Here is a 10,829-nt window from a genome sequence, read left to right as displayed (position 1 = left end):
GAAATCAATAGGTGTGAGAAATTGGACAATTCAAGTTCAACGGCAGTTCGTTCCTAATTGGAGTGGTTGTTGTATTCCATACTTCTAGAGATTGGATTTCACTCAAAACTTACCAAATGACTCCTCCCACCATATTATCATATTGCCCAAGTTTGGGGCTCGAACCGAAATCAATAGGTGTGAGAAATTGGACAATTCAAGTTCGACGGCAGTTCGTTCCTAATTGGAGTGGTTGGTGTATTCCATTCTTCTAGCGATTGGATTTCACTCAAAACTCACCAAATGACTCCTCCCACCATATTATGATGTTGCCCAAGTTTTGGGCTCGATCCCAAATCAATAGGTGTTCCAAATTTGACAATTCAAGTTCAACGGCAGTTCGTTCCTAATTAGAGTGGTTAGTTTATTCCATACTTCTAGGGATTGGATTTCACTCAAAACTCACCAAATGACTACGCCCACCATATGATGATGTTGCCCAAGTTTTGGGCTCGATCCGAAATCAATAGGTGTGAGAAATTGGACAATTCAAGTTCAAAGGCAGTTCGTTCCTAATTGGAGTGGTTGGTGTATTCCATACTTCTAGCGATTGGATTTCACTCAAAACTCACCAAATGACTCCTCCCACCATATTATGATGTTGCCCAAGTTTTGGGCTCGATCCAAAATCAATTGGTGTGAGAAATTGGACAATTCAAGTTCAACGGCAGTTCGTTCCTAATTGGAGTGGTTGGTGTATTCCATACTTCTAGCGATTGGATTTCTCTCAAAACTCACCAAATCACACCTCCCACCATATTATGATGTTGCCCAAGCTTTGGGCTCAATCCGAAATCAATTGGTGTTCCAAATCGGACAATTCAAGTACAACAGCAGTTCGTTCCTAATTGGAGTGGTTGGTGTATTCCATACTTCTAGCGATTGGATTTCACTCAAAACTCACCAATTGACTCCTCCCACCATATTATGATGTTGCCCAAGTTTTGGGCTCGATCCGAAATCAATAGGTGTTCCAAACTGGGCAATTCAAGTTCAACGGCAGTTCGTTCCTAATTGGAGTGGTTGGTGTATTCCTTACTTCTAGCGATTGGATTTCACTCAAAACTCACCAAATGACACCTCCCACCATATTATGATGTTGCCCAAGTTTTGGCTTCGATCCGAAATCAATAGGTGTGAGAAATTGGACAATTCAAGTTCCTAGTTGGTGTGGTTGGTGTATTCCATACTTCTAGCGATTGGATTTCACTCCAAACTCACCAAATGACTCCTCCCACCATATTATCATGTTGCCCAAGTTTTGGGCTCGATCCGAAATCAATAGGTGTGAGAAATTGGACAATTCAAGTTCGACGGCAGTTCGTTCCTAATTGGAGTGGTTGGTGTATTCCATACTTCTAGCGATTGGATTTCTCTCAAAACTCACCAAATGACTCCTCCCACCATATTATGATGTTGCCCAAGTTTTGGGCTCGATCCGAAATCAATAGGTGTGAGAAATTGGACAATTCAAGTTCAACGGCAGTTCGTTCCTAATTGGAGTGGTTGGTGTATTCCATACTTCTAGCGATTGGATTTTTCTCAAAACTCACCAAATGACACCTCCCACCATATTATGATGTTGCCCAAGTTTTGGCTTCGATCCGAAATCAATAGGTGTGAGAAATTGGACAATTCAAGTTCCTAGTTGGAGTGGTTGGAGTATTCCATACTTCTAGCGATTGGATTTCACTCCAAACTCACCAAATGACTCCTCCCACCATATTATCATGTTGCCCAAGTTTTGGGCTCGATCCGAAATCAACAGGTGTGAGAAATTGGACAATTCAGGTTCGACGGCAGTTCGACGGCAGTTCGTTAACTTATAAGCATAATGAATAAGAACATGAATCATGAATCAAACTTGAAACTCCAAACTTATAAACCCAGAATATTCATGTTAGGTTACATCGAAGCCCTAGTTATGGATTTAGCTACTCATAATGGAAAAGAAACTAAAATAGAAATGGGAAAACATAATGAATGCCATAAGAGTAGAAAAACCCTTTTATGAAGTTCTTGTAGTGTCCAATGCTTCTCCAAGAGCTTCTCCACGTCTAGAAGGATGTATGTAGGATATGGAGGTGATTTGAGATGAGCTTGAGTGAGTGGTGATGGCTGAGAAAGAGGAAATTCGTAGGGAAATGGAAGGGAGGTTTTCTGGAGCTGTTTTGGTGATTTTGGGGCAGTTTAGAGTATTGGGTTGATTGCTTGAGTGTTTGGGGTTGTGGGAATGTATGAGGATGATTTCTGGATGATGGAAGTGTGGAGGATGGCTGAAGTGAATTTTGTAGCTTGAAGACTCCTCTATTTATAGGGCTAAGAGGGAGGAACATCATGATGAAATCCAACACCACCATTCCTCATTTAATACAACCCATAACTCCCACTTCATCTTGTCTATGTTAGTGTGGTTGGAATCAATCCCATCCCATACTTCTTTTGCTGCACCTCAAGCTTTCTTCACATGGGATCAAAGGTGATCAATTGTGGCTGCCTTTTGCTGCCAACCCATGTGGTCTTCTTTTGGTTGTTGAACAAAAACGAGTCTTCTGAACCAGACTTGGTTTAGGAAGGCCAGAGGTTTCACAACCTATCCAATGGGGCTCAAATTTAGATATGTTATAGTAGACACCCATTGGAACAACTTCTATGAAGAAAGTATTCCCATCGGAGTAGTAGAAGTATGCGGTTTGGGCCTTGCAATTTGGCTGCCGAACAGAGACTGGAATTGACTTCATTTCATTTATGCTTTACATGCATGCACATGCTTTCTCTATAATAACTCCAGCATGTACCAACTTGATCCTTTAGACTTTCATAGCTGGAATGCCTCCCCACTTCACTCATTATGTTGGATCCAAAGTCAGTTGCAGCATGGGTGAGGCACATGGAGGCACATGACAAAGCTGGCAGCTGCAAATCCTCCTGAGCAGGGTTGAGTGTTGGGCGGGCTGAGCACTCCACAAATGTCCAATTGGGCTGAAATTTGGATATGTTGTACTAGACACCCATTGGAACAAGTTTCATGAAGATCTTCACCTCATCCAAGCCCCATAGCATGCTGATCCAAGGCCAAGAAGCTGACCTACGAAATTGGGCTGGAAAGGAGTTGTAGCCAAAATGTGTTTGTCTTTAAGCCCTTCTTCCATTCACCCAAATCAAGCCTTAACATGCATGGATTGCATCATTTCCTATCCAAAGTCATCATTGTTACCTAAATGTCAATTAACTGAAAGATAAACACAAAAAGGATTAAAAGCACAAGTTTAACTCAAAACATAGCCAAATCATAAGTTAGAAGGGTACAAAATGATATACAATTATGAACCGATCAAATACCCCCAAACCTAGATTTTGCTAGTCCTCGAGCAAAACAACACAAAACAAAGTTAAAAACAAAAAGTTAACTAAACCACTTTCGTAGGTAACTCGATTGCATTGAGCGTATGCAACAAGCCTTTAAACCTCTAGGCATCCCTAGTAGGAGGAGTTGTGTCTCCTGAGGGTTTAACAGAAACGATACCCACAAACGCATTACTAACTCTACAAAACAAAGTGGTTAGTAAAACTTGAAATCAACTAATGAGAACGAAAGAAAACTTTAGTCATACCTCCAACACCGTAGAGTTGCCAAGATAGGTGATCAATCAGTGTGTAATGTGGAAGCTATAGCTCAAAGGCACACGGTTTCAAAGCAAGCACACTCAAACCTTGAATAAAGAACATGCTTCGACTCTAATTCTCACAGATAACACTCAATCACTCAGAACCAATGGTTTTATTCTCTCAAACAAGCTTAAGTGAGTATATGAAATAGAAGCACAATATTTGGTTAGATCTCATGAAGGGAATCAAATACTAAGAATAGAGATACACACATACCTACCAGCACCCATGAATACATCCTCAAAGATTAGCTAGGTCTTTCACAAGGTTTGTAATGAAAGGTAAGGTTAGGGGAAATGGAAGAATTGGAAGGAAAAACAGGTAACTTAAGAACATACCAAGGTTGCATTCTTCATTGATCTGCAAGGTAGCATTGACTTATAATGGCATGGCTGCAAACTTCATGGTACCACCTGGCATAGACTTTATTTATTTATTTATTATTTTATTTTTTTTACACTTAGATCAAATCGAAACACTTTCATCTTCGTTGATTTGATCTGCATCTTCATTAACTTCATTGCACAGAATCACACCATCTTTCATTTAGGCACATGGCAGCAACTTCCTTGCTTCAAACTTTATCTTGGCACACCTTGGTATATTTCTAAGCTATAGGGTATGGCTACAATAGGTGAAGTATCTCAGATTGAGATACAAAGGTAGGGAAATGATGAGGGTGATAGAAGAAAAGGCTTTAAGTGTTTGGCTTCAAGAGGGTTGATGGAACACACATATAGGTAGGGTGAAAAGAAAGCACATCGAATGGTTATGCACACATAGCCTAGCATCACTTCAATGAGTTCATTCATGAATGAGAGCAAGCACATGATATCTGCAAAAGAGAATCATCCTTAGTATTCAATCAAAATGGAATAATGAGATCATTTAGAGTGAAATGAAGAAAATAAATTGGGATGAGAAATAGAAACACTTTAAACCCTCTCAAGAAAGCAATTGGGCTCAATATAGCTCACTAGGGTAGTCTCCACTATTCTCCTTCGAGAATTTGAGCATGGTACTTTAGCCACCAGAATTCTAGGAGCCAAAGCTTTGTGAAGTGCAAAATTCTGATATGAAAACCTCAATGGCAGCTCCATAGCATCGATTGTATGACATTAAAAAAAAAAAAAAAAAAAAAATTAGTGACAAATGAACGAAAAATTGAAAACACAAATGAATGAAATTTGAAAACCTTCCCCCCAGACCTGAATTGAACATTGTCCTCAATGTTAAAGCAAAGTAAAGATGATTGAGAACAAGTAAATGATAAAGGGAAAAGTTAAGAAAAAGTTTAGAAGAAAAAAAAAAAAAAAAAAAACACAAATATACAAGCAACTCACGGATGACCAGTTAAGGGCCTCAGAAAACACAGCCAGGGGATCCGGGAAGGTTGGAGGGGTCACAATGGTCCCGCTTAAAACCCAAACTTCTTAGACACCGAAGGTGTCGCCTAAAGAACTCCTAGACACTGTATTGACGGAGGTGCTCACTGGGGTTACCCAAAGTTAGCTCATATGAAAAAAAAATTATTTAAAGAAACAGAAACTTAAAATGACTAAAATAAAAACAAAACAAGTAAAGAGAAAGGATAGAAATGCTCCCCCTTGATGCGATTAGGTCGATTGCTACCAAGCACCTTCTTCTTGAACACATGGGTTGCCTCCCAAGAAGCGCCTTAGTTACTGTCTTGGCAAGACATTATGTGATCAGCTAAGTTGATGGTACAAAGGGAAGTTGATCCACCACATGGCCTGTTTGAATGCCAGCTGAGATTCCCTCATAGAATGGCTTTAAACGTTGTCCATTTACTTTGAAAGTTGAGCCGTCTTTAGGGTTTTGAATCTCCACAGCTCCATAGGGAGAAACATTGACCACGGTGAATGGGCCTTGCCATCTAGACTTCAATTTTCCTGGAAAGAGACGCAATCGTGAGTTAAACAAAAGAACTGACATACCTTTGGAGAACTCTTTCCGTTGAATGTTTCTGTCATGGTAACTCTTGGTTCGTTCTTTGTAAAGCTTTGCATTCTCATAAGACTCATGTCTAATTTCTTCCAATTCATTGAGCTGAAACTTTCTTGCATGGCCTGCCTTGTCTAGATCAAAATTTAACTTCTTGATGGCCCAAAAAGCATTGTGTTCAAGCTCCATTGGCAGGTGACAAGCTTTCCCAAACACAAGACGATAAGGGCTCATCCCAATGGGAGTCTTATATGCAGTCCTATAAGCCCATAATGAATCATTGAGCTTGGCTGCCCAATCTTTCCTTGTATTGTTCACCACCTTCTCCAGGATGTGCTTAATTTCTCTATTGCTTATTTCCACTTGACCAGAAGTTTGCGGATGATATGGTGTAGAGACTCGATGGGTGATGTTGTACTTCTTCATGAGTGCTTCGAATGGCTTGTTACAGAAGTGGCTGCCTCCATCACTAATGACAGCCCTTGGAGTACCAAACCTTGTGAAAATATTATCCTTCAAGAACTTGAGCACCACCTTATGATCATTGGTTTTGGTGGCTATGGCTTCCACCCATTTAGACACATAATCAACAGCAACAAGTATGTAAGTACAACCAAAGGAAGATGGGAATGGTCCCATGAAATCAATACCCCACACATCGAAGAGCTCCACAACAAGTATGCTATTCAATGGCATTTCGTTCCTGCGACTTATGTTCCCCATCCTTTGACACCTATCACACTTAACACAAAAATTAAACGCATCTTTGAATAGAGTGGGCCAAAAGAAACCAGATTGGAGAATTTTAAGTGCTGTTTTCTTAGCTCCAAAGTGACCTCCACAAGCCAATTCGTGGCTATGCCTAAGTATGCTTTCTTGCTCTTCTTCTGGAACACATCTTCTGATGAGTTGATCCGGGCAATGCTTGAATAAGAAAGGTTCATCCCAGACATAATGTTTCACCATGGAAAAGAACTTCTTCTTGTCCTGAGAAGTTAGATCATTTCTAAGAACACCACAAGCAAGATAATTAACAAAATCAGCATACCATGGTTCTTTGACTTGGGCAGCATATAGTTGTTCATCAGGGAAAATCTCATTCAAGGGTAGCACAGCTTCTCCTTTTTCTTCAACCACAATTCTGCTCAAATGATCAGCTACCACATTCTCACATCCCTTCTTGTCTCGAATTTCCAAATTGAACTCTTGCAGCAAGAGAATCCATCTAATCAAGCGTGGTTTTGCATCCTTCTTAGTGAGCAAGTATCTAAGAGCTGCATGGTCAGAATAAACAATTACTTTAGAACCAACAAGATAAGAACGAAATTTTTCTAAAGCAAAAACCACAGCAAGGAACTCCTTCTCTGTTGTGGAGTAGTTGATTTGAGCATCATTCAAGGTCCGGCTAGCATAATGAATCACATGGGGGAGCTTGTTCTTCTTTTGACCTAAAACTGCACCAATAGCAAAGTCAGAGGCATCACACATTATTTCAAATGGTAAAGACCAATCTGGAGCTATGATAATAGGGGCTGAAGTTAGCTCCCTCTTCAAGGTAGTAAAGGCTTCCATGCAAGCTTCATTAAACTCAAAAACAGCATCCTTAGCAAGGAGATTACACAATGGCCTTGTAATGCTTGAGAAATTTTTGATGAACCTTCTATAGAATCCAGCATGACTTAGAAAGCTTCTAATTCCTTTCACAGAGGTAGGGGGTGGCAGATTTGAGATGAGATCGATCTTGGCTTTATCCACTTCAATTCCCTTGCTTGAAATCACATGGCCTAGCACAATGCCTTGTCTCACCATGAAGTGACACTTCTCCCAATTCAAAATCAGGTTTGTTTCCTGGCATCTTTTAAGCACTAGAGACAAGTGGTGAAGACAATTATCAAAAGAGGAACCAAAAACTGAAAAATCATCCATAAATACCTCAATGAATCGTTCCACCATATCTGAAAAGATTGACATCATGCATCTTTGGAAAGTTGCTGGGGCATTGCACAAACCGAATGGCATCCTTCTATAAGCAAACGTACCAAATGGGCATGTGAATGTGGTTTTCTCTTGGTCTTCCGGAGCAATGGGAATTTGATTATAACCTGAAAAACCATCAAGAAAACAATAGTAAGCATGGCCAGATAAACGTTCAAGCATTTGATCAATAAAAGGCAAGGGGAAATGATCTTTTCTAGTGGATGTGTTCAACTTCCTGTAATCAATGCAAACTCTCCAACCAGTGATAGTTCGTGTAGGAACTATCTCATTCTTCTCATTCTTCACAACGGTGATTCCGGACTTCTTCGGAACAACTTGTACAGGGCTCACCCACTTAGAATCTGAAATTGGGTAGATGATTCCTACATCGAGTAGCTTTAAAACTTCAGCTCTAACCACCTCTTTCATGTTGGGATTTAGCCTCCTTTGGGCATCACGGGATGGTTTGCTGTCTTCTTCCATTAGAATCCGGTGCATGCACATGCTTGGACTAATTCCTTTGATGTCTGCTATGGTCCACCCAATGGCTGTTTTATGCTCTTTTAGAACCTTAATTAAGCTCTCTTCTTCATGTGAGGTGAGACCTGCAGCAATTATAACAGGGAGAGTTTCGTTAGCACCCAAATAAGTATATTTAAGATGATTGGGCAGTGGTTTAAGTTCTAGCTTTGGTGGGGTGATAATGGATGGCTCCAATTTCATGGATGATGGTCCAAGAGGCTCGAGTGGTGGCCTAAAGGATGGTGGGTATGGTTGAAACACTTCTAAGGCAGCCACCACTTCTTGGAACTCCGGTTCACAAAGATCTTCCTCTTCTTGTGTTAAGACAGCTTCTAGAGCATCATTAGACTTTCTCTGCAAAATTTTGGAAGAAACCTCATGATCCACAACATCAATTGAAAAGCAAGAATCAAGAGAGATAGAAGGTTGAGATAAAGCATTAAGCATTTTAAATTCAACAGTTTCACCCAGAACAGTCATGGAAAGGGTGCTATCTTTCACTTTGATAACTGTGTCTGCAGTGGCCATGAATGGCCTGCCTAGGAGAATGCGATCAACATGATCTCCATTTGGATTGTCTTCCATGTCCATCACTACAAAATCAGCAGGGAGAATTAGTGTATTAACTTGAACTAAAATATCTTCTACAATACCTTTTGGATATTTTATAGAATGATCAGCTAGTTCAAGTCGTATTGAAGTCTTCTTCATCCCTTCTAAGCCAAGCTTTTGATACAATGAATATGGCATTAGGTTGACACTTGCTCCCAAGTCCAACATGGCTCTTCCAACCTTATTGCCTCCAATGTTAATGGGAATGTCAAAGCTGCCAGGATCAACTAGTTTTGGTGGAAGCTTCCTTTGCAACACAGCACTTACATTCTGGTCAAGCTTTACATCTTCATTTGGAGCGAAATTGAGCTTGTGAGTTTTCAAGTCCTTGATGAACTTTCCATATGCAGGAATCTGTTCAATAACATCAAGCAAAGGCAAATTGATATTAACTTTACTCAAAATATCATAAATCTCTTTAAAAGCCTTATCTTGCTTTGCTTTCTTAAGACGGCCTGGAAATGGAATCAGTGGAACATATGGAGCGGGTGGCACGTATCTATCTTCTTGAAGATGTGGTGGCACAAATTTGTCATCTCTCTTATGCAATTGGAATTGTTTGGATTCCTGAGAATCTGATTTGGCATTAGGAGCAGATTGAGAAGTTTTGAGATGTTCCCCTTCTGTAGCCGTGGTCTCCTCCTCTTCATCTTCTACAATCACAACATCATTTGAAAGATTAGAATCAACTTTACTATCAATGATCTTACCTGATCTGAGCACATGAATGGCCTTGGCTTCTTGGTTCTTTGGATTGATCTCGGTTTGGCTTGGCCATTTCCCAGGTGCTCTTTGAGTTATTTCAGCAGCTAATTGGCCTATTTGAACTTCCAATTTGGCAATGGTAGCTTGTGTAGTTTGCTGGAAATTGGATTGGTTGATTGCCATCTGCTTAACTATATCCTCCAATGATGATGTTTGTTGTGGCTTTTGGAATGAAGGGGGATTAGCTTGATTCTGAGTATTCCTCCATGAAAAGTTTGGATGATTCCTCCAACCTGGATTATAACTTTGAGAGTATGGATCATTTCTTGGACCTTGGTTGTAGGAATTTACCAACTTAGCTTGCTCTTGCACAAATTCTGGATATCCAGCCCCAAGTGGACAAGCTATGGTAGCATGGTCAGGAGTTTCGCAAATACTACACACTTCCTTCGGAGGGCTTCTTGAGTTTAATGCAAGAAGAGCATCTAGCTTTTGTTCCAGTTTTGAAATCTGCACACTAGAAGCATCATTAGAACCACTAATAACACGTTTACCTCTTGTATCCGTATGTTGGGTCTCCATTGCTATCTCCTCAAAAAGTTCGTATGTTTCTTCTGGAGTTTTGGTTTTAAAAGAACCACCTGCAAAATTGGTGACTATATTATGACTAGAAGGGGTTAGTCCTTTATAAAACATACGCATTTGAAGCTTCAATGGAATCCCATGATGAGGACATTGGTTGAGCAGCCCATTGAATCTCTCCCATGCTTCACAAAACGATTCATCATCTTGCTGTGCAAATAACAAGATCTTATCCCTAAGCATGTCGGTCTTTTGCGTGGAGAAGTATTTCTCCAAGAACTTCTTTTGAATGGCAGCCCATGTAGTGAGTGAACCAGGCTTCAAAGAATTCAACCAATATTTCGCCTTATCCTTCAAAGTGTATGGAAACACTCTCATTCGAAGTTGATCTTCTGTCACACCTGTCAAGGGAAAAGAACTCACAACATTAAAAATATCCTTTATATGAGTTAATGGATCTTCATTAGGTAAACCATAAAAGGAAGGCAGCATATTAAGATGAGAAGATTTAAGCTCATAATTTCGAGCTACAGTGGGCAGCAAAATGCTTGAAGGAGATGCTGGAATTGTTGGGATATCAAGTTCTCCCATGAACTCATTGGCAGCCATCTCTTCTTCTTCTTCTTGGTCTGAACTTGCTTCCGAATTTGAAGGTGAAGAACCAGGAAGTTCAGTGTGGAGAGCAATACTTGTAAATGTGGCAAGAGCTTGCTCTTTTGCAGTTGACAACTCTCTTTCTAGACGATTATGAACTTCAA

At 40.2% G+C, this 10,829-nt stretch overlaps 1 non-coding gene across 1 annotated transcript; it reads left to right on the top strand.

Moving 5' to 3' along the window:
* Positions 1-10,207: 10,207 nt before the first annotated feature.
* LOC148294218 (small nucleolar RNA R71) lies at positions 10,208-10,314 on the top strand. The gene has a single exon (XR_015836189.1). It is a non-coding gene; the product is annotated as a small nucleolar RNA R71 (small nucleolar RNA).
* Positions 10,315-10,829: the final 515 nt, after the last annotated feature.

Source organism: Prunus avium, chromosome 5 (genome assembly GCF_965620075.1).
Source record: "Prunus avium chromosome 5, drPruAviu1.hap1.1, whole genome shotgun sequence".
Lineage (NCBI taxonomy): Eukaryota > Viridiplantae > Streptophyta > Magnoliopsida > Rosales > Rosaceae > Prunus > Prunus avium.
Note: the sequence above shows the minus strand (reverse complement) of the source record. Positions and strands in the feature narration are given on the sequence as shown.